Below are 18,931 nucleotides of genomic sequence, written 5' to 3'. Positions count from 1 at the left end.
CTCCACAGGGAGGGTGCTCCAGTCCCTTTATCAGTTTGTGGCTTCCTCTGGACTTGCTCCAAAATTTCCATGTTCCTCCTATGTACATTCATCCAGCACATCATCATTATTTTGCAGTGGAGAGGTAAGTTTGCCACAGAACTTGGTACTTAAGACAGTGTTGGATCTTGCATCCTCTCCTGATGAAGTCCTTGTGACTCAGGGCAAATATATTTTTATGCTACTATTGCCAGTTCAATATCTTCTGTTTTGTATGTTGTGTGTTCAGCATCTTCTTTGTGGATCTCTTCCTTCCTCTAACTGAAAAACTGATCTGTGGAGAGGAACTCCAGCACTAACACTGCACTCCCAACTCCACAGATTTGGTTGACATACCTATCCAAAATAAAACTGTCTTTCTGGTTTTCACTTAGTAACTCCATGACAGAGAGCACAATCTGAAACCATGTTTGCTGTATTGTGTAAGACAATTTGTCAGGTACATGTAGCCCTAGTACTTCGGAGACATGTATGGACAAATTTAGTGAGCTGGAAAAAACCCATTTCATGCAGCCAACAAAAGCTGCAGTGATTCAATACCTCAGTCTATTTCTTCTCAAGAGAGGCACTGTCTCTTTGTTCAACTTACTGATTCAGGTCAATTCTACGTGTAGGAGTTCTCCACTAGAATCATCTGGAAACTTTGGGGTTTCAACACAGTGCTTGAGGAACCTTGAAGCTTGAACCTCTAATGCTCACCTCTGAAAGGATGATCCGGTGTTGCTAAAACACAAGTGTGACTGTTCCCAAGTCCCACCTTTCTGTCACCACTTGAGATGACTGTTTTAACACCCCTGAAGAGGACTGTCCTCAATGTCATTTGCTTACAGCCTAAGTGAGGGCGGATCTGTGAGACTCTCAGGCTCAAAATTATTTTCCCAGTTGGGAAGAGCCAGGCTGGTGACAGCTAAGCTTCCTCTGGTGGCCTGAGGCACACGTTCTGCCTAGAAGCCCTCACCAGGTAGCTCCTGGGAAGGCCCCATGGCTGGGAAGGCACTGCCCTGCCCAGCCTGTCCTGGAGAAGGAGCTGGCACCACGGTTGGGCACCATCTGCTGCAGCCTCTCCTCAGCTGCCAACGCTGTTTGGGTGCCCGTGGGGATGTGAAACTGCTGTTTGCCCACAAGGTGTAACTGTTTGTCAGCCCAGCCTACCATGTCCTTGTTGCTCCCTCAGCACGATTATTGCTGTCCCAGCCTTTGATAAAACTGTACTTTCAGGCGAGGCTCCAAGTCAGCGGCTACCTTTCATCTTCGTTTTATTGCCAAGGACAGGGACAGGCAGGCCAGACCACTAGCTGGCTAATAAGTAATAGGGAGCTTTGCTGATCCCCACAAGCCTCCTCATCAGGTGGTACATTTTTCATCCATATAGGTTTATATACATTTTTGGATATCTAGAGCTCCCACAGAGTGAGGAGCAGGCGAGGACCAGCTCATGGAGGGTGTGTGCAAGCCAGTGGAAATGCATGTCTGTAAAGGGACTCAGCTGTAACTGGGTAACTTGACAGGTAGAACAAACTCTTGCAGCCCTTTGCTCTTTTCAGTCCCCAAATATGACAGCTTAATCATTTCCTAGACGCAAAATGTCAGAGATAAAGCAAAGTTTATAAAGGACGGCTGGTCACATCACAGAAAAATCTGGTGATATATAAAAGCAAAGAAACTCAAAGTTCAGGAAGCATTTGTTTTCCTCTGAACTTGCCTCTTTCTTCTCTCTCAGCACTCAGAAAGCTGGAAATTCGGCCTGAAGGTTCCTTAAACAAATATAGCTCTGTGCTTTACATCACCATACGGTTCACCATCTATGCCACGTTAGGTAAACTGTGAAAGTCGAAACCCAGTTGCTTTGTTCCAGGCCTTCAAATGAACAGAGGCGCTGAAATTTTGCTGAAATAGCTGAAATAGGAGTTTCCTGTAATAATTACCTTGTAGTTTTATGTGTTTTATAGTATCATCAAACACATTCAAATTTAGACATGATTTTCTCCCCACCAAAGTGGGAGCATCTTGGCACTTTCGAAGCCATATTTCAGCTGACAGGAGAACCACTGCCTCACCCTGAGGGATTGGGTCACAGCCTTTCACCTCCCTTCCAGGGACATCACTTACAACTCCATGGAGGCTCATCAGCCTCCCCTGATCAGATTCCCAACCCACTAACCTGGGTTGTATCACTGTCAGCTTGGAAGACAGAGTCTGCTTTTGCCTTTGTGTGTGTAGCGTGGCTGAAGTCCCCCACATGAAATGCCACCACACAAAAATCAGCATGGGCAGGGCACAATTTGGGCCTTTCGCTTTTTTGTTTGTGCGTTTGGGGTTTTTTGTTGCTTATGTAACTATTTTGCCAGGTGTTGGGCAAATAATACATGAGTAGGAGAAGGAGCCCAAGGAGGAGAAGTTTGCTCTTCCCAGCAATTCATACCATTAGCTCAATAATACCATTAGCACAGCAGATATTATTTACCTTGAGAGGACAAGGATTGGTTTTTGTGAAGTATAAAATTATATGTGTCCCTGAGCTCCAGCATGATTAGTCAGGTGGTTTCTTGTAAGTGCTTTTTGGGTGTCTGGATGAATCACCCCATTTTGAGGTTTGTCATTTTTTGGTATTTTGGTAACACATCTTAGCCAGCAGCACGATTATCCATATTGGTTTGCTTTTGATTTTACATTCCTTTACCAGAAGACCTTTGGGGAGGTTAGTGGCTTTCTGCAGCTCACAGTCTGAATGGCAAGATGGGCCTCACTCACTGTGTTTATATGCAATGTCTTAGCAACCATAAAAACACCCTGGGGCCTTCACACACAGGCTGGAGGATGCAGTCTCAGCCCTGGGCAACTTTCATTCACCATCAAGAACCACAAGGTGTGGAAAAGCCATAAGAAAAGCTCTGAGAACAAGGATAAATTTAACCCCATTAGCTGTGGCTTTCCAGAAGGTTGTAGATACCACAGAATTATAGAATGGCATGGGTTGGAAGAGACCTTAAAGATCATCTTGTTCCAACCCACCTGCCATGGGCAGGGACACCTTCCACTATCCCAGGTTTCTTAGACCCCCATCCAACCTGGCCTCAGACACTTCCAAGCCACAGCTTCTCTGGGCAACCTGTGCCAGGGTCCCACCACTCTCTCAGCCAAGAATTTCTTCCTCATATCCAATCTAAACCTGCTCTCTGTCAGTGTGAAGCCATTGCCCCTTGTCCTGTCACTCCAGGCCCTTGCCAAGAGTCTCTCTCCATCTTTCCTGTGGGCTCCCTTCAGGCACTGCAAGGCCACAGTGAGGTCACCCCAAAGCCTTCTCTTCTCCAGGCTGAACAATCCCAGTTCCCTCAGCCTTTCCTCCCAGCAGAGCTGCTCCATCCCTCTGCTCCCCTTGGTGTCCCTGCTCTGGACTGGCTCCGGCAGCTCCCTGTCCTTCCTGTGCTGGGCCCAGGGCTGGATGCAGCCCTGTGGATGGGGGGGAGGGGACAGTCTCAGCAGAGCTGTGGCCATTGTCCTTTATTTAAAGTGGACCAAGTCAGGACAAGTAGTGAGATGCCACTGGAGGATGAAACACTGTGTTTTGGGTTTGAAATTTCTATAAAAAGAAAATTTGCTTGGTTCAGAGAAGTCCAGTTCATGCAGTATGTATTGCAGCCACAGAGGCAGTCCTTTCCTTTAAAATCTTAATTTCAAGCTACCAAACCTGCTCTCCACTGGGATTATTCTGAACACAGCTGTGACAGTATGCAGGACTTGGCTAGCCAGCCACTGACTTTTACCTCTGGGTGCTTTCTTGATCTCCTATAACTCACTGCTGATGATATTATTTTGCCTTTTTTGATTATCTTCAGGAGTGTGGGTGCGTATTAGCTGTTAAAAAGCAATTTACATACCTTGGCTGCACTCAGCCAAGAAGCAGCCGCAGAACCCAACCCAATAAATCACAACAAGGGGAAAACAAAGAGGAGGTGCAGAGTGAGGGACACACAGTTTCAGCCCAGAGGAAGGGGAGATGAGTGTTTCCAGCAGTTTCCAAGAAACAGTGCTCCCTTATTCAAACTCTGTCGCAGTTCTGCTCTGGTGTATGTAGTTTTGGTTATCTGACCACCTCTCATCAGTAGTTTCTTCTGGAACCATAAGAAACCACATAGAACATCTTGCTAAGATGGCAGAAAACTCTTTGATTGCTTTTTAGAAGGGTTTGTCGCAGGTTTAGCAGGATGGATTTACCTGGTGGATTACAAGAAGAGAGTGAGAAAGGGCAAGGCAGCCCTGCTTCAGATCAGCTGCAGTCACTGTGTTAGCTCAGCTACAACCTGAGCCCACAGCACACTCAAAATGAATGACACTCAGTATTCACCCTTTCATGCTGAGGGGAATGTTGGCTCTGGAACTGTATGGTGATAACACAGATAAGATATCTGGCTGCTGGGAGTTTTATTAGAAGCATCCATCTGAGTATGGGATAATCCCAAACTCAAGCAGCTCTCCCCAGGGTCAGAAGCCACAACTATGCTCAGCCCATACAGAAGAACCACAGGTTTCCTCCACAACAGCTTCCTGTAAAAGTCACACATTTGTCAATACAAAAATCTGCTGGATACTGGAAACAGGGAATGTGGAGAAAGTATGAAATGGAACATAATTTAAAACAAATAACACAGGGACTAACACCAAGTGTACTATTGGCTTTTATATACAGCTGAGTGAAACCCACTGGAGTTTTCCTGTTTAAAAGAAGCTGCCACATAATTTTGAAATTGTTACCCCAGTGCCACATATTTGAGGAATGTGAGAAGAGACTTTGCCTCTATTTTGGCACAGATCACATGTGAGTTTACTTAAAACCCAAATTCAAACACAGAAATGGACCAGATTAAATACAAAGGGAAAATGACAAATAACTTAAGCCCAAATATTATTTAAGGGCAACCAGAGATAAGAAAACAGAAAGTGAGAGACAGGTACCCAATTAATAAAATGTTTCCTTGAAATGCTGTGAGCTGTATAACAGAACTCTTTCAGAGGAGTATTAGAAACAAAGCAGAAGCCAGTTGGAAACAGCAAGTGATGTTGTCTTGCCTGCTTTACTTTCACTGAGCAAAAGAGCAGAGAGTAAACAAGAAGTTCAGGGAGAAAATGCAAAGGTTAGTTCAAAATCCTTTTAGCTTTAAAATTTCAGCAACACATTGGCCTGAAGCTTTAACTCTCTCTGTGTCTCTCTGAGTGGTGCAAAATTCTGTCTCTATTTGCATCAGTGCTTTGTGGGTTGTTCTGACGCTTTGCTCAGCATGCGCTTGCCTTTCTAACAAGCCAGGGCAGCCAGAGGATGCACTCTTTGGTAATATTAAAAGAGCAGAAAACCACTCCAGAAACACGTGGCAGAGATGAGTAAGCAAAGCCTTCCTGGTCGTTGATCTGTGATACACTCAGCAACTCCAGCAGAGGAAATATTTATCTTAGAAGGGTGCACAGCTTCCGTTAGGTTTTCACTCCAGCACTAAAACCTGGTGCTGAAAGCTTTCATGATCAGATGATTTTATTTCTTTCTTCCTTTGAGTCACAGCAGTGCCTTTTGCTATGTGCTGTACCTGCTTAAGCAAACAGCCAGTGCTATTTGGTGAACTTCGGGGCCAGGCAGGAAATTTCTCACAATGGTGCAGTGACAGAGCAAAACGCTCACCTCCCCTGCAAGTTAGCAACATAGATAAAAAGCAGAGCAGATTGGCTGGGTCACAGGTAGGAGACCTCCCCTCCTCCAATAAAAGCTGCCTTCCGAGGCTGGGTCCCTGGAATCCTAACAGTGCTGTTAGGCCAAGAGCAGAGATCCTCATGCCTGTGGTATTTGCTCAGAGGGCATGACCACTTTGGGCAAGTCTTTCATGTGAGTCAGCTTTAGCTGATCCATGGGAAAATTCCTTTGTGTTGTCAGGCAGGGTTTGGTCAGAGTTTCAAAGGATAATCTGACTGAAAGGAGAATACATCTAAATTTTAGCATATTTTGGTCAGGTCTTTGACTAAACGTGATGCAAAGCAAAGGATGCTCAATTTTCTTTGCAGGTCACTTGTAATGAGGAAAGCCCTCTATAAGGAACATGCAGAAATACTCCACCCTATCCCTGGATTCTACGTCATCTCTGACTGCACCAAATGTCATATGTGCAAATACTGATTAAATAGATTCAGGTGAAAAGTGTAAGTTCCAGTAATGATGCCTGGAGAAAGTAAAGAGCTAATCCTGCAAACATTTATTCATTTGGTTACCCTGTGTCTTGTCAGGTTCTTCAGTTGCTCAAGAAGGAGCAGCAGGGTCAGGGCAAAAGCAGAGCAGAGCATCTTCCAGCCCCCTTCTGTGTCTCTGCATGAGGAGCATCCAGAAACCTCCACTCCCCCATTGCTGTGGAAGAGCTGATTATTCAGAACTGAACACGGGCACTGGAAATCTTTGTGTCATTTCATTACCACATGGCTGTGACAGTCAGGCCTCTGTCAGTTGAATCCACTGCCAATAATGTGCAGCATTAATGAGATGGCAGAATGCAGGTCTGCCTTCTTCCAAAGCCTTCCTGTACCTGAAGAGATTCTGCAAGAAAGGTGGGGAGAGACATTTTGCATGGGCATGTAGTGACAGGACAAGGTGTAATGGATTTAAACTGACAGCGAATAGGTTTAGATGGGATATGAGGAAGAAATTGTTCCCTGGGAGGGTGCTGAGGCCCTGGCACAGGTTGCCCAGAGAAGCTGTGGCTGCCCCATCCCTGGAAGTGTTCCAGGCCAGGTTGGATGGGGCTCTGAGCAGCCTGGGATAGTGTAAGGTGTCCCTGCCCGTGGCAGGGGTTGGAACTGGATGATCTTTAAGGTCCTTTCCAACCCAATGCATGATTCTGTGATTCCATAACACACACACCCCTTGTCTGTCCTTGGTGTCCCACTGCCATGTAAACAACTGATGGTGTCTGTAGGATGGTGAACATGTCCTGGGCTTTCAGAGCCATGCTGCACTGTACCTGCAACATGGCTGAATTCTCCTCTGGTTCAGGTATTGCTTCCCTAAAAAAGCCAATTTCCATGATGCCTCAAAGACAAGTTCAGTGACTAAAAGGAGTTCATATGTTGGCTAGCAAGAAATCCTGCTCTTTTGGCCCACAGAACTTGAGGACAGCTGCAGAGAATGAAGAGCTTGCAGACTGGATCCACGGACACAGTAGTTTAGTCACAGACCCCTGTCTGATGTAAATTCTCATAGCCTTTTGCCTTCAGTGGGTGAAACTGTTGTTTTACACCAGCTGAGAAGGGCAATACAGTGCATTGTAATCACTCAGCCATCAGGCATGCCAAGAAAGAAGTTGCTAATCACACTTTTGTTTTTTTCCAGTGTAAGTTGCCAGTCCTTTTCTTATGAAGATAACCTTCAAAATGCCTTCAACCTCACTGCTGCTGAAAGTCTGTCAAGGTGAGCTCTCTGACAGAAATCAGATTAGTCCCTCCTCTTACCTTTAATTACAGCAGGCTGTGAATCTTCAGAAAGTGTAAACACAAGATCCACTGGAATTACAGTCCAGCCCCAGCATCCTCATGAAGCGAAGGATCTGGGTGCTGCTCTGAAGATGTGTCACAGGTGAGGTGAACCCTGTGCGAAGATTTCTGGTGGCCTGCAAATGCAGAGAGAGTAGAGATCCCACTAGATGTCCCTCTGCCCCTTTATGCTCTTGCAGAGCGTTGGCATTATGAACTGTCCCAGCTGTGCTCAGGTGCTGGACCTGGAAAACGGGATGGATAGATCCCTGTTACACGGAACTTAAGGAAGAAGCAATGCATAAACAGCTGGGAGACACTTGGATACTGCAGCAATGGAATTCATAAACATTCCAGAATGTGCCTGATGTCTGATGGCTGCCCTTGAAAATAACTACATATTACTCAATTCTGCCACACTTTTTGCTCACAAGAGTCTTACAAAGAAGGAGGAGGAGCCTCTGGTCCTGTAGAGGATGTCCTGATGGGCACTGGAACTCTCCATATGATGCAGCCCTTCTGGGGATACATGCTGACTATAAAGGCTTCAGTGACTGCTGATATTTTCACCATTTAACAAAGGTTTTATGAAAATCTGTTCCAGCTTCTTGGCTGTTTAGAAAGAATTTCTTTTGGCTACAATTTGCATATTTGATGTCCCCACAGATGTTTGCAAAGACCTTATGAGAGTGTGTGTGTGTGTATGTTACTTGCTACAACATGAAGAACTTGAAAAGTAAATACAGTGAGAAATATCAGTACATAACATTCCTCAACACAAGTCGCTGGAAAATTGTTTGGAGGTTGTATGTCATGTACACAGAGGTTTCCACAGGTGTTCCCTGGAAACTCGATTGAAAGTCCTTGTTTTACAAAGGCTCCTGTACAACCAGTCTCAAGTCCCATGTGCTCAGAACCTCACAGCTGCATGAGGCCAATCAGGATATTTATTTCAGTACCAAATTTTAGAAGATGACTGAATCAGTCCCAAAGTGCACAGGCATCTAAACCCCATTGAAAATATTGACAATTAGACACTTAACCACTCTAAAGAGTTGGGAGTTTGGATATTGTATTGTATTGTATTGAAGGGGGCATAATATTCACATTCACAAACACTAAATTACAAATGACAGCTGACATGGTTTTACCCTAGAATTGGGAATAAATTAATTTGCAAACCAGCATGGGCAAAACCCCCAAACTAATAAATGATGTTTAAATCAGATACAGTTATAGAACCAGGGTGAGGGAAGGGATTGTGCCCCTCTGCCCCGCTCTGCTGAGAACCCCCTGCAGGGCTGCATCCAGCCCTGGGCCCAGCACAGGAAGGACAGGGAGCTGCTGGAGCCAGTCCAGAGCAGGGACACCAAGGGGAGCAGAGGGATGGAGCAGCTCTGCTGGGAGGAAAGGCTGAGGGAACTGGGATTGTTCAGCCTGGAGAAGAGAAGGCTTTGGGGTGACCTCACTGTGGCCTTGCAGTGCCTGAAGGGAGCCCACAGGAAAGATGGAGAGAGACTCTTGGCAAGGGCCTGGAGTGACAGGACAAGGGGCAATGGCTTCACACTGACAGAGAGCAGGTTTAGATTGGATATGAGGAAGAAATTCTTGGCTGAGAGAGTGGTGGGACCCTGGCACAGGTTGCCCAGAGAAGCAACCATCTTTTCAATGTGATGCAGGCTTTAGACAAGATGTTTTCTGTGATAATTATTGCTTACTTAATTAATTATCAAAGGGACCCATTTCTTCCTGGCAATTTTAAATCGCCTGCTGTGCTTTCAATACCTGTTGAAAAGTATTTGGAAGTGACCACAGTATCATTATGGAAACATAGTAACTTGGCTACTCATACTGCAAACAAGGCTGTGTTAAATGTACTGTTCATCTGGGGAAGAGGAGACTGAGGTCAGAGCTCACAGCCGTTCTGCAGCTTCCTCACCTGGGGAAGAGGAGGGGCAGGCACTGATCTCTGCTCTGTGTGACCAGGGACAGGACCTGAGGGAACGGCTGGAGCTGTGTCAGGGGAGGGTTAGGCTGGATATCAGGAAAAGGTTCTTCCCCCAGAGGGTGGTGGGGCACTGAACAGGCTCCCCCAGGGAATGGTCACAGCCCCAAGGCTGCCAGAGCTCCAGGAGTGTTTGGACAGTGCTCTTGGGGATTCACAGGGTGGGATTGTTGGGTGTCCTGAGCAGGGCCAGGAGCTGGACTGGATGATCCTTGTGTGTCCCTTCCAACTCAGAATATTCTACAATTCTACAATTCCACATTTCATCTCTGACACATGTAATAATTTCTGTGTGACACTTGTCAGCCTTAGAAACTCTTATTAGTACACTAAATCAGGTAACCCAAGCCACTCTCACAAGTATTCTCAGTGTAATTAAAGCTAATGAGTGTTTATAGGTACATGCTTACTAGTACTTTTGATACCAGGGCTAAGAATTTGCATATGAGATAGAATCCAGTACTCAAGTTTAGGCCTGTAGAGCACATGACTTTTGCCTTTAGTTTTGAAAGTAGGGATTGCTTTCTGGGGTACCGGGATTATTTGCACAGAGGGTTTCTTGAAACTTAAAAAAGCCACCTGTCTGTCCAGCTTCTTTTTGAGACACTGTTTACACACAGAACTGCCTAAGGGCTTTGCTACAAGGCACAGCCTTGGGTTCCTGGACCCAGTAATGAAAATGAGACCTGGGAGGCAGGGCAGGTAGCTGGCAGGGCAAGGAATCACAGGGTAGGGAAAAGGGCACCATCCCAGCATCTCTGAAGGAGGCAGAGGAGAAAGAAGCAATGGGATCAGGAGTGTCCATTGCTGAAGAGCTGTAGACAGAGTCCTGAGCTTGCCATGCAGCTTTTGGCACAGCTTTCTATTCCTCAAAAACTCCACAGAACAGCCATATCCAGCCATCATAGTATCTGATTACTGAGCACTGTGCCTTCTGTAAGGTCCCTGACCTCACAAGAGCATGTCTTTGCAAACAGAGGCCATTACACTTGAGAAGAAGAACATAGAGAAGAAGACAAACTTCTGGCACTAATAAAGAGCTTTCTGGAAATCTGGAGCATTTTTCTTTCCCCCTTGCTTTTCACTTAGGTCACAGCTTGGGCTTTTCTAGCAATGGCTGGGAGCCAAATTCCGTAAAACTGCTAGAAAGGCAGTTCTCATACTATTTACAGCATAACTGGAAGCCAGAAGTAGCAGATATCTCATGAGTAAGCTCATTCTCATGAGATTTCTGGTCCAACTTTGCACAATGGGGGAGATAGAAGTGTTATGGCAGGACCATCTTAAGCTCCGTACAAATATTACACGCCCAAACTGGTGCATTGCTTTAAACTGAACTATTTTAATCAAAGGTGTGCCAGCACCCCAGAAACAGAATAAGGGAGTTCCCTAATGACACGTTTATCTCATATTCTGGCAGTGAAAGCTTTTCAAAGCCTCTTGCCTGTGTGCTGCACAAAGATGGGGCCAGGAAACAAGATGTTTACTTGCTGTTTTTGGTGGGGCTGTTCTTTTTCAGGAGCTAGGAGATGTGGTTTTGATTTCTCCCACTTTTTCCCAAACAGACCTTTTCCTTTCTTGAGATGAATCGTTAATTATTGGGGTATGAGGAAAAAGAAGATGCGCCCCAGAAAGGTCAGGCTATTGGGCTTCTGAGGATCCTTCTCAGTCGTGACATGAGTTGGGGTGAGAAGCTTCAGGATGTGGGCATTTGCTGCACGTCTCCTACTGTAAAAACTCCAGTGCCAAGGGAACTTCAACCAAGCAGTGCACCTGGAGTGTTCAGGTGCACTAGGAATAAGTATTACAGCACCTCAGGGTGCCTAGTGTTGGACTTGAGGACCAAATAAATGCATTTTATGGGTTTGGACCAACGTGCTCTTCCCTCTTCTAGTTTCTGGATTTGCAGATTGGTGTCCTCATTTAGTTTCAATTTATTGTCAGGTAGCAAAAGTGAAAACCACACAATTATTCTGGGTGAACTTCCAATCTAAATTATCACTTCCTTTAATATGAAGACACAAGAAAAACCTAAATTCATAGGAGCATCTTCTTGCTAAGCAGCTATTTATTTGATGATTCAACAACACTTGAGGTTCTCATGTCAAACTTTAAAGCAATTGAAATGATGATTTATGAACTAAAATGGTATGGAAACCATATGTCAAGAGAGACAGGGAGCTTCATGGGCCTTCCTCAACAGCAGCAGCAGGACTTTAATTTATTTCAGTGTGTTTAGACTTTAGATTTAGCTTTTAAATTGGACTCAATGAAGAGTCCTTTTCTGTTACTGTTTCTGATAGAAAGGAAGATCTGTTCCTATGCATACTAGAGGCAAGGCCAAAATTTTTTTTTTTATATATATTTAAGAGCAGGATCAAACCACTATTTATTTATACACCAATTAAGAAGTTCCATCCTTCCAGCTGGGAAAATGCTGTCAGACCAAATTTGTTACGTACTGTACATTTTATTTTTGGAGCACGGAGCTAACAGTAAGTTGAGACATTTTTTCCCAGCAGAAAAGATATAGTGAATGTTTTCAGGCATTCCTGGAATTAGATCAAGTTTTGAACTGGAGGCAAAATCAGTGGCTCACATCACGAAAAACAATTTAAAAAAAACCCAAAAAAACTGAAAAGAAAAAAAAAAGAATATCAAAACCTGTGCAATTATATTAGGCACAATAATATTAACAGCAATTATTGTAACTCTTATTTATTGATCAATGACTGTTGCAATTGGCATTTGGGAATAAATTCCCAAGAAGCTCTGGCTGCTCTACCCTGGAAGAGTCCAAGGCTAGGCTGGATGGAACTTAGAGCAACCTGGGATAGTGGCAGGTATCCCTGCCCATGGCAGGGGATTGAAATGGAATGATCCTTAAGGTCCCTTCCAACCAAAACTGTTCCGTGAACCATGATATCTGTGTTTTCAGGAAAAATGAGGTCATTTTTCAGCAAATTCTCATTCACTGTTTCCAGAACATCAGTCCCACTTCTCCATCTTGCTCATGCTTGGTCTTCACAGCAAACAGCCCAGTGAACTTCTTATGGAGAAGCTTTTCTGCTGCAGGGTAAATTCTACCCAAATCCTACAGAACAGTTCCATGAAGCAGCTGGAATGAACATTTGTGATTTGCTTTAGAAACCTAACTGCAGAATTTACATTCCTCAGGGAACAGGGACATTAGCTCTGATGACATTTTTTCCAGTAAACTGGCCTGAAGTTCAAATATTTGCAGCAAAATATTTCTGTTGACCATTGGGACATGTGTATGGATCACAACAGTGACACAAATAAATTTTAAATAGGTCAACGAGATAATTTCCAGGGCTAGTCAGGAAACAAGGATTCCACTCCACACCTAAGAAAAAAACTGACACCACTGAGAAAAGTATTACTCAACAAAAGCTGAAATTTAACAAAATTACATGATCACCATTTGCAAGTCAATTGAATGAAGGTTCATCAACTAAATTATTTCTTTTATCTCAGTTAATCTTACTGGATATAACATTCAAATCATGTTTTTTAATCACATTCTGGAAGGAGTTTTATCCATCTGAAACAGCTGCCTCTCTCAGCAGGTCTCTCTTGAGCTCAGAACATGAAGAGAAGAGGGGTAGCTCAAGAAATTATTCTTACAGAATATTTTCTGTAACAATGCAGAATAATACAGAAAACATTCTTTTTCTTTAGAAAAAAACAAAAGCAAACAATTAATTTTCTAGTTTGCTCATACAAAAAAAACCATAAACAACCAAAACCCCAAAGAAATGGTAAAAACCACTTGATCTAGAAACTCCACAAACTTTTTGTACCCCAGGATCAATGCAGCATCCAAAAGGATTTGGCATCAAGGGCATCCCATGGTTTGGGAGTACCTGATGAATAAGCAAGTGCTCAGAGGGAGGGACGCCTAAAGCTTTTTATAACATCTACAATAAACCTATGTAAACTCACTCCTCTGGCTCTGATTTCATTCACCTTGATACATTGGGTCATCATATAAATGCAGTAAAATTCTGAGGAACTCGCAAATTACTGGCTCGGACCTGTTAGAACTGGTGGAACTTGACAAAAATAAGAACACCTTTCATTTTCCTCAGGCAGTGATGCTGAGAAGGCAAAACTTTTAGCCAAGGACAGGCGGCAGGACTCTTCAAATCAACCCACGCTCCATCAAAAACAAGTCCTGCAGGAAAATTTATGTGTATTACACTGTGCTAGTAGCACGTTAGTAAAAAGAAGGCAGTACACCTGAGAAATGTCTGTATTATGAAATATTTTGCATCTTGGCTAGTTTTTGTTATTCCCACAGCAGAAACAGCTCATCCTGTCTTTTTCATTCAAGAAGGAATTTTTTTTTAATGCAAGAGCTTCTTACAAAATTACATGTTTGGGATTCAACACTTCTAGATATTCACTTTTTCCCAGACTAAGATGGGAAAATACCCTCCTCAGGAAAAAAAAAAAAAAAGTGCTTTGAAAAGTTGTAAGCATCTGAAATCAACATGTTTTAATAGATCACAATTTTTAATGTCAGCAGACCCAAAAGATGCTTGCAACAATCAGGATGAAAGAACAGTGCAATGCAGGTTCATTATAGCAGACCTTCTTCCTTTTTTAAAACTCCAGAAGTTACTTGCTTTGGCATCTGAGAAAGGCCTTATGGCACACATATCCTAGGTCCTGCTACTTTTTTTCAAAATATTAAATTTCTTTTGTCGGAAGTATGAGATGCTGGTGTGAGGAGGAGGAGGAGGAAGGTGAGCAAGTCTGCCTGGGTTCTGTCCATGTCACTTGATCTCTTAACTTCTGGTCAGTTTTGGATGTTATCTTGTTTTGTCAGTGCCAGACATCTCTGTTTACCAGTTTGATTGAAATTAACCCGTGTGGTCCTTAACCTACCAAATACCCCTGTGCTGGAGTCCGGGGACAGTGAGAAACCCAAAATGCTCAAAAACTTGCTTATTAACTCCTCTCAAAGCCGAGCACTGCTCTGAGCAGGAGTTTGGCTGTACTGCTTTGCTGGGAGAGACAAGAATGTGTACTTTGTGATCTGATATCTCATAAGGAAGCAGCAGAGGAGTTGCTTAAATATCCCAGCCTCTAATGTGTTGAATGGGCACCGAGGCTGCTTGTTCCCTGCCATCTGTTCCGTGAGGAGTCAGAGCACTACAGAGTTCTTCTTTCAGCTTGACAGATCCAAAGACACTCTTATCTGAGAGAAAAGTGCCCTCAGGGAGAAATGGTAGGAGGTAAACCTTCTGCTAAGACTGTGCTTGCTGGCATCATGGCCATCATTCAGGAGTGCTGAAGAGAAGTGGGATTAGAGCAAAAACTGCTGACACGTGTTTGAATGAGACCTATGCAAGACCGTTGGTCAAGTAGTTCCCTAAATCTGCATCTATTCCAGGTGCATGCCATGATTGGTCTCCACAGGGGGTAGGGATGAGCCAAAGGGAAGCAGATCACAGAGTCTGCTTTTGGCATCCCCGCATTTTGGTTGCACAGCCACACATGAGCATGACCTTAGGCTGCCATATGGATGGGGCATCTTTGTGAGGTAGATTCTTCACAGCCTGGGTGGGCAAATGGAGCACCAGGAAAGGATGCCAGCGCAGGAAGCCAAGGGCTTGCTCAGCCTAGAGTGTCTACAGGGGTGGCTGTTTCCATTGTAAAGCCTTGGCCCGAGAGGACAAACACTGGGCAAGCAAAGCACTGCTAAAGTTGCCTGGGAAACAGAATGGGTTCCTTATGTCCATTCCACCATTTCCAGTGAAGGGCTGTGGGAGCAGCAGAACAGTGTCACCTCTGCACCCATCCAGCTGCTAGCTAGACCCCAGTGCACACCCCTGGCCTTCAGCTGCCTGTGCCCCAGCCCAGCTATGGTGAAGCCGTGTGACCTTGGATCTGACTGCTGGGAAAGAGCTGGGAAAAGCCTCACTGGAAGAGTCTTCTCTTCCCTTGGGAGCCACCCATAAACTCAGGCCCTCACCTTTGGTGTTTGCATGAACTACAAAGCAGCTGTGCCTGTGCCTGGCCATGCACCTCACTGACACACACCGGGGTCCTGCCTCATTTCTCCAAATTTTCCTGGCCATCCTGGCTGCTCCTGATCACGGGCACTCAGGTACTGTGACACTTTTGCATTCAGGTGCTGCAAGGCTGCACCCTGGTTGGTGAGACTCTACCCTGCCCACCCTGTTGGCTCCCAAACTGCCTTCCCATGGGGAGCATCATTAAACTCCCAGCTGTAGCTGCCTGCTCCATCACACCAGTTAATGGTGGGCACTCAGGAGAGGGAATAGCTAAGCCATGGTTATTTATCACTGGTTTAAATCAACTGAATTTAGGGACCTGTTTCTGATGCTTGGTAACCTGAAGAGAACCACTGTGTGTTCACTAAGGGTGGGAAAGACTTGTGCATTTGTTTTTGCTGTCAGGAAAATATCGTCCCCTGTATTCTCCAGAGATGTGTCCTGCTTATCTTCACATGACTGAAAGACTGGAAATTTCATCATTTCCTAGAAAGGCTATCATACAACCTAAAAAATTCTTAGCATTAGGAAATACTAAGAAAGAAAGCATCTTCTGGGAGGAAAAACTTTTAATCAGAAGCCTGTGAATTGAGCTGCTGACCAAGTAGCAGATTCTATGGGCAATATTTTTTGCTTTTGAGAGCCACGGACCACTGGAAGTGAGACCCACAAAAATCCCAGAGAAACCAACCAACCAACATGTTCCAGGGACCAGCTTTCTCAGTGCCAAAAGCACAAGGACTACCAAAAACCAGAGTAACCAGGACATCTGAGTTGAGATGTCTGCACATTCCCACCCATTGGAAAACTCCCCACGGCTCCTGAGCAGCCTGGGGATCCCCATGGATCTACCTGTTGCCTCGTGGTTTGTTACAATTATGGTAAAGCAGTCAGGGAAGATTCCATGCATGTTCACAAAGACAATTTGCTGTTTAGAGAGAACTATCTTCATCCAGTTCATGGAGACCTGATCTCCGATGATTTTTTCTGTGGTTTGACCTGTATAAAAGGTCACTAAATATTAAAAAAAAAAAAAGGTAAAATATATCATATAAAAATATAATGTAAAATAAAATATATTATATCTTTTTATTAATGTATATAATATTTTATGTTATATAAAATATTACATAAAAAAAGAAAGTTCCATGTGTATGGAAAATCACGCTATGAGAAGCCAGCATCCATAAAGGCGACAGAGGATGCCTGAAACTTTATTCGAATAAAGGGAGAGAAACCACTGGGACACTCACTCGTGGGGTTTTCTCTCTCGAGGTTTAGGAGGGCGCAGCCTCCTTTTACCCTAAACTCCCACTTGCTGCCCTCTTCCTTTCCCCATTGGCTGAGGTACTAGGAAGGTACAGCCTTCCTGAACCGCCTACCACATATCCCCCTTTGTACCCGTCATTTTACCCCAGAGCTCAGAAACTCAGGCGTGTGCGGCCCCATTTCTGTGTTTCGGGAGGCAGACTGTCCGGGCTCTGTAACAAACCTGCCGCTTGAAGTTGGTAAAGACATTAAGCCCCGTTTCAAAGATGTTAATACCTACCCTCACCCATCCAACTGTTTGTAAAGACATTATCACACATCTTTCACATGCAACCACTTGTTTTCTTTTTTCAGTGACCACCCCAAGCTGACATGGTTATCCTCTAATACTCTTCCCCTTTTAAGGCTATAGATTCCTTATCTCCTATTGGTACAGAATATTTTAAGCAGTATTGCTGGAAAAAGCAGAAAGATTTACTTTAAAGGCAGTGCAGTGCCTGCCTGGAGCCCCTTTTCCCAGTCCTGATCCAAGTGTGGGAGGGTATGTTTCTTTAAGGCTGGTTATGTGTTCATGTAACAAGGCAAGTGCATACGTGAAATGAGCTTCTGCTGAAGCTTTAAGTCTGCAGGGAATTTTCTAATGATCGTTTTTAGTTAATAGGCACAAGTTGTTAGCCTGAGCTGGGAAAGCCTTTTTTTGTGTGAGCCAATTCCACCCCCTCTTTTCTTTTTTTTTTTTTTCTTTTTTTTTTTTTTGTCATGGATTTAGTTCCCACAGCTAATGCACCTAATAATGAGACTGGGCAAGCGAATGCCAGCGTAATGATATGTAGCTTGTTTGGCCCTGACAAAGAACACAGAGCGGCTGGATGGCCTAAACGGCAGGCCAAGGGCTCCATTCATCCCAAAGGATCTCTTGCCTTGCGTGCCACCGAATCCCACAGCAGGAAGGCCGCACCTCAGGGCGGGCGAGGTGTCCAGCAGGCCCCGCAGTGCCCCCCACAGTGCCCCCCAAGCCCCCGGCGCAGGGCCTGTCACTAAATGGGGGGCGAAATACAGAAACAATCAAGGGTTAAGCCCTTGGCTGAATATTTTAATTGCTGTTTCCTAACACACATACGCAGCAGCCAGTTAAGAGAGAGGGAAAACATCCTTTAAAACTTACCAGACAGGTTACAAGGACCTCGCTCAGCCGCAGCTCCCTCAGCTCCGGTGGACAGCAGGGGGTGGTGGTCTGTCTTTTTAACCGGCATTTTCCCCTCAGCGGTTTTCCTCTGCCCTTCCCCTCCTCTTGCAAGCTGAGTTAATAAACACCTAGCAGCTTACTCCGTGGCGTCTGTGTGCAAACAGCTCCCACTGAGCCAGTGAAAACTGTCCCTGCAGGAATTCCATTAGAGCCTTTTTCACCTTGGCCTCCCAGAGCACTGCACAAAGGAAGGTGGTGTTCCTGCATTCAGTCCATGGGACGGAGCAGGCCAGCCAAGATCTCTTCCCATCGTTCGTGTCCTGCCAGTTCAGTCACTCTGACTTTCTATTTCTGTGGCTTGGCTCCAGTTTTCCACTTGTCACATCCCACCAAATCCTCCTCAACTCAGGGAACTCCAAGCATGAGAGAAGAGCAGGTGAAAATCACTGTGGGCATGAGAGACATAGGGCTGGCAGCAGATGGAAGCTCAGTGGTGTCCTAGAAGACCCCACTAGGACTCCTTCTCTGTACCAGGGATCAAACCAGAGGAAATTATGGGCTAAGCCTTGAGGGTATAATCAGAACTGTTTTGTAATACATAAAGTATTTTTAAAGTGGTACATTTTCTGGATGGTATGTTTACTTTTTTTTTTTCCTGAATGTTTTTCTTTTACCAGGAAACTTGCCTGATACATTAAGAAAAAGAAAAGAAAAATACAAATAATTGGTTTCACCATCTGTAAATCTTCTATTAAGAACAAGAAATGACAGAAGAAAGTCCATGTAATACTCTCATTTTTGTTCTATCAATGTTGTGCATTGGAGTGAATAAGATATTTTTTTAAGTAGCTCTATGGATAAGTAATTTGAGAGGAATCATTTACT

General features: G+C 44.5%; 1 long non-coding RNA gene across 1 annotated transcript in view; it reads right to left on the bottom strand.

Annotated features, from left to right (window-relative positions):
• LOC125325453 overlaps positions 1-18,546 on the bottom strand; it is a 28,833-nt gene extending 10,287 nt beyond the window's left edge. Inside the window, exons 1-2 of the long non-coding RNA XR_007203340.1 lie at positions 18,026-18,546; positions 7,519-7,784 (exon numbers count right to left, since the gene is read on the bottom strand). This is a non-coding gene — a long non-coding RNA (uncharacterized LOC125325453). The remainder of the gene's footprint in view (positions 1-7,518; positions 7,785-18,025) is intronic.
• Between the last annotated feature and the right edge of the window lie 385 nt (positions 18,547-18,931).

The sequence above is a fragment of the Corvus hawaiiensis genome, chromosome 4 (assembly GCF_020740725.1).
Source record: "Corvus hawaiiensis isolate bCorHaw1 chromosome 4, bCorHaw1.pri.cur, whole genome shotgun sequence".
Classification (NCBI taxonomy): Eukaryota; Metazoa; Chordata; class Aves; order Passeriformes; family Corvidae; genus Corvus; species Corvus hawaiiensis.
This window is presented reverse-complemented; position numbering and strand designations above follow the sequence as displayed.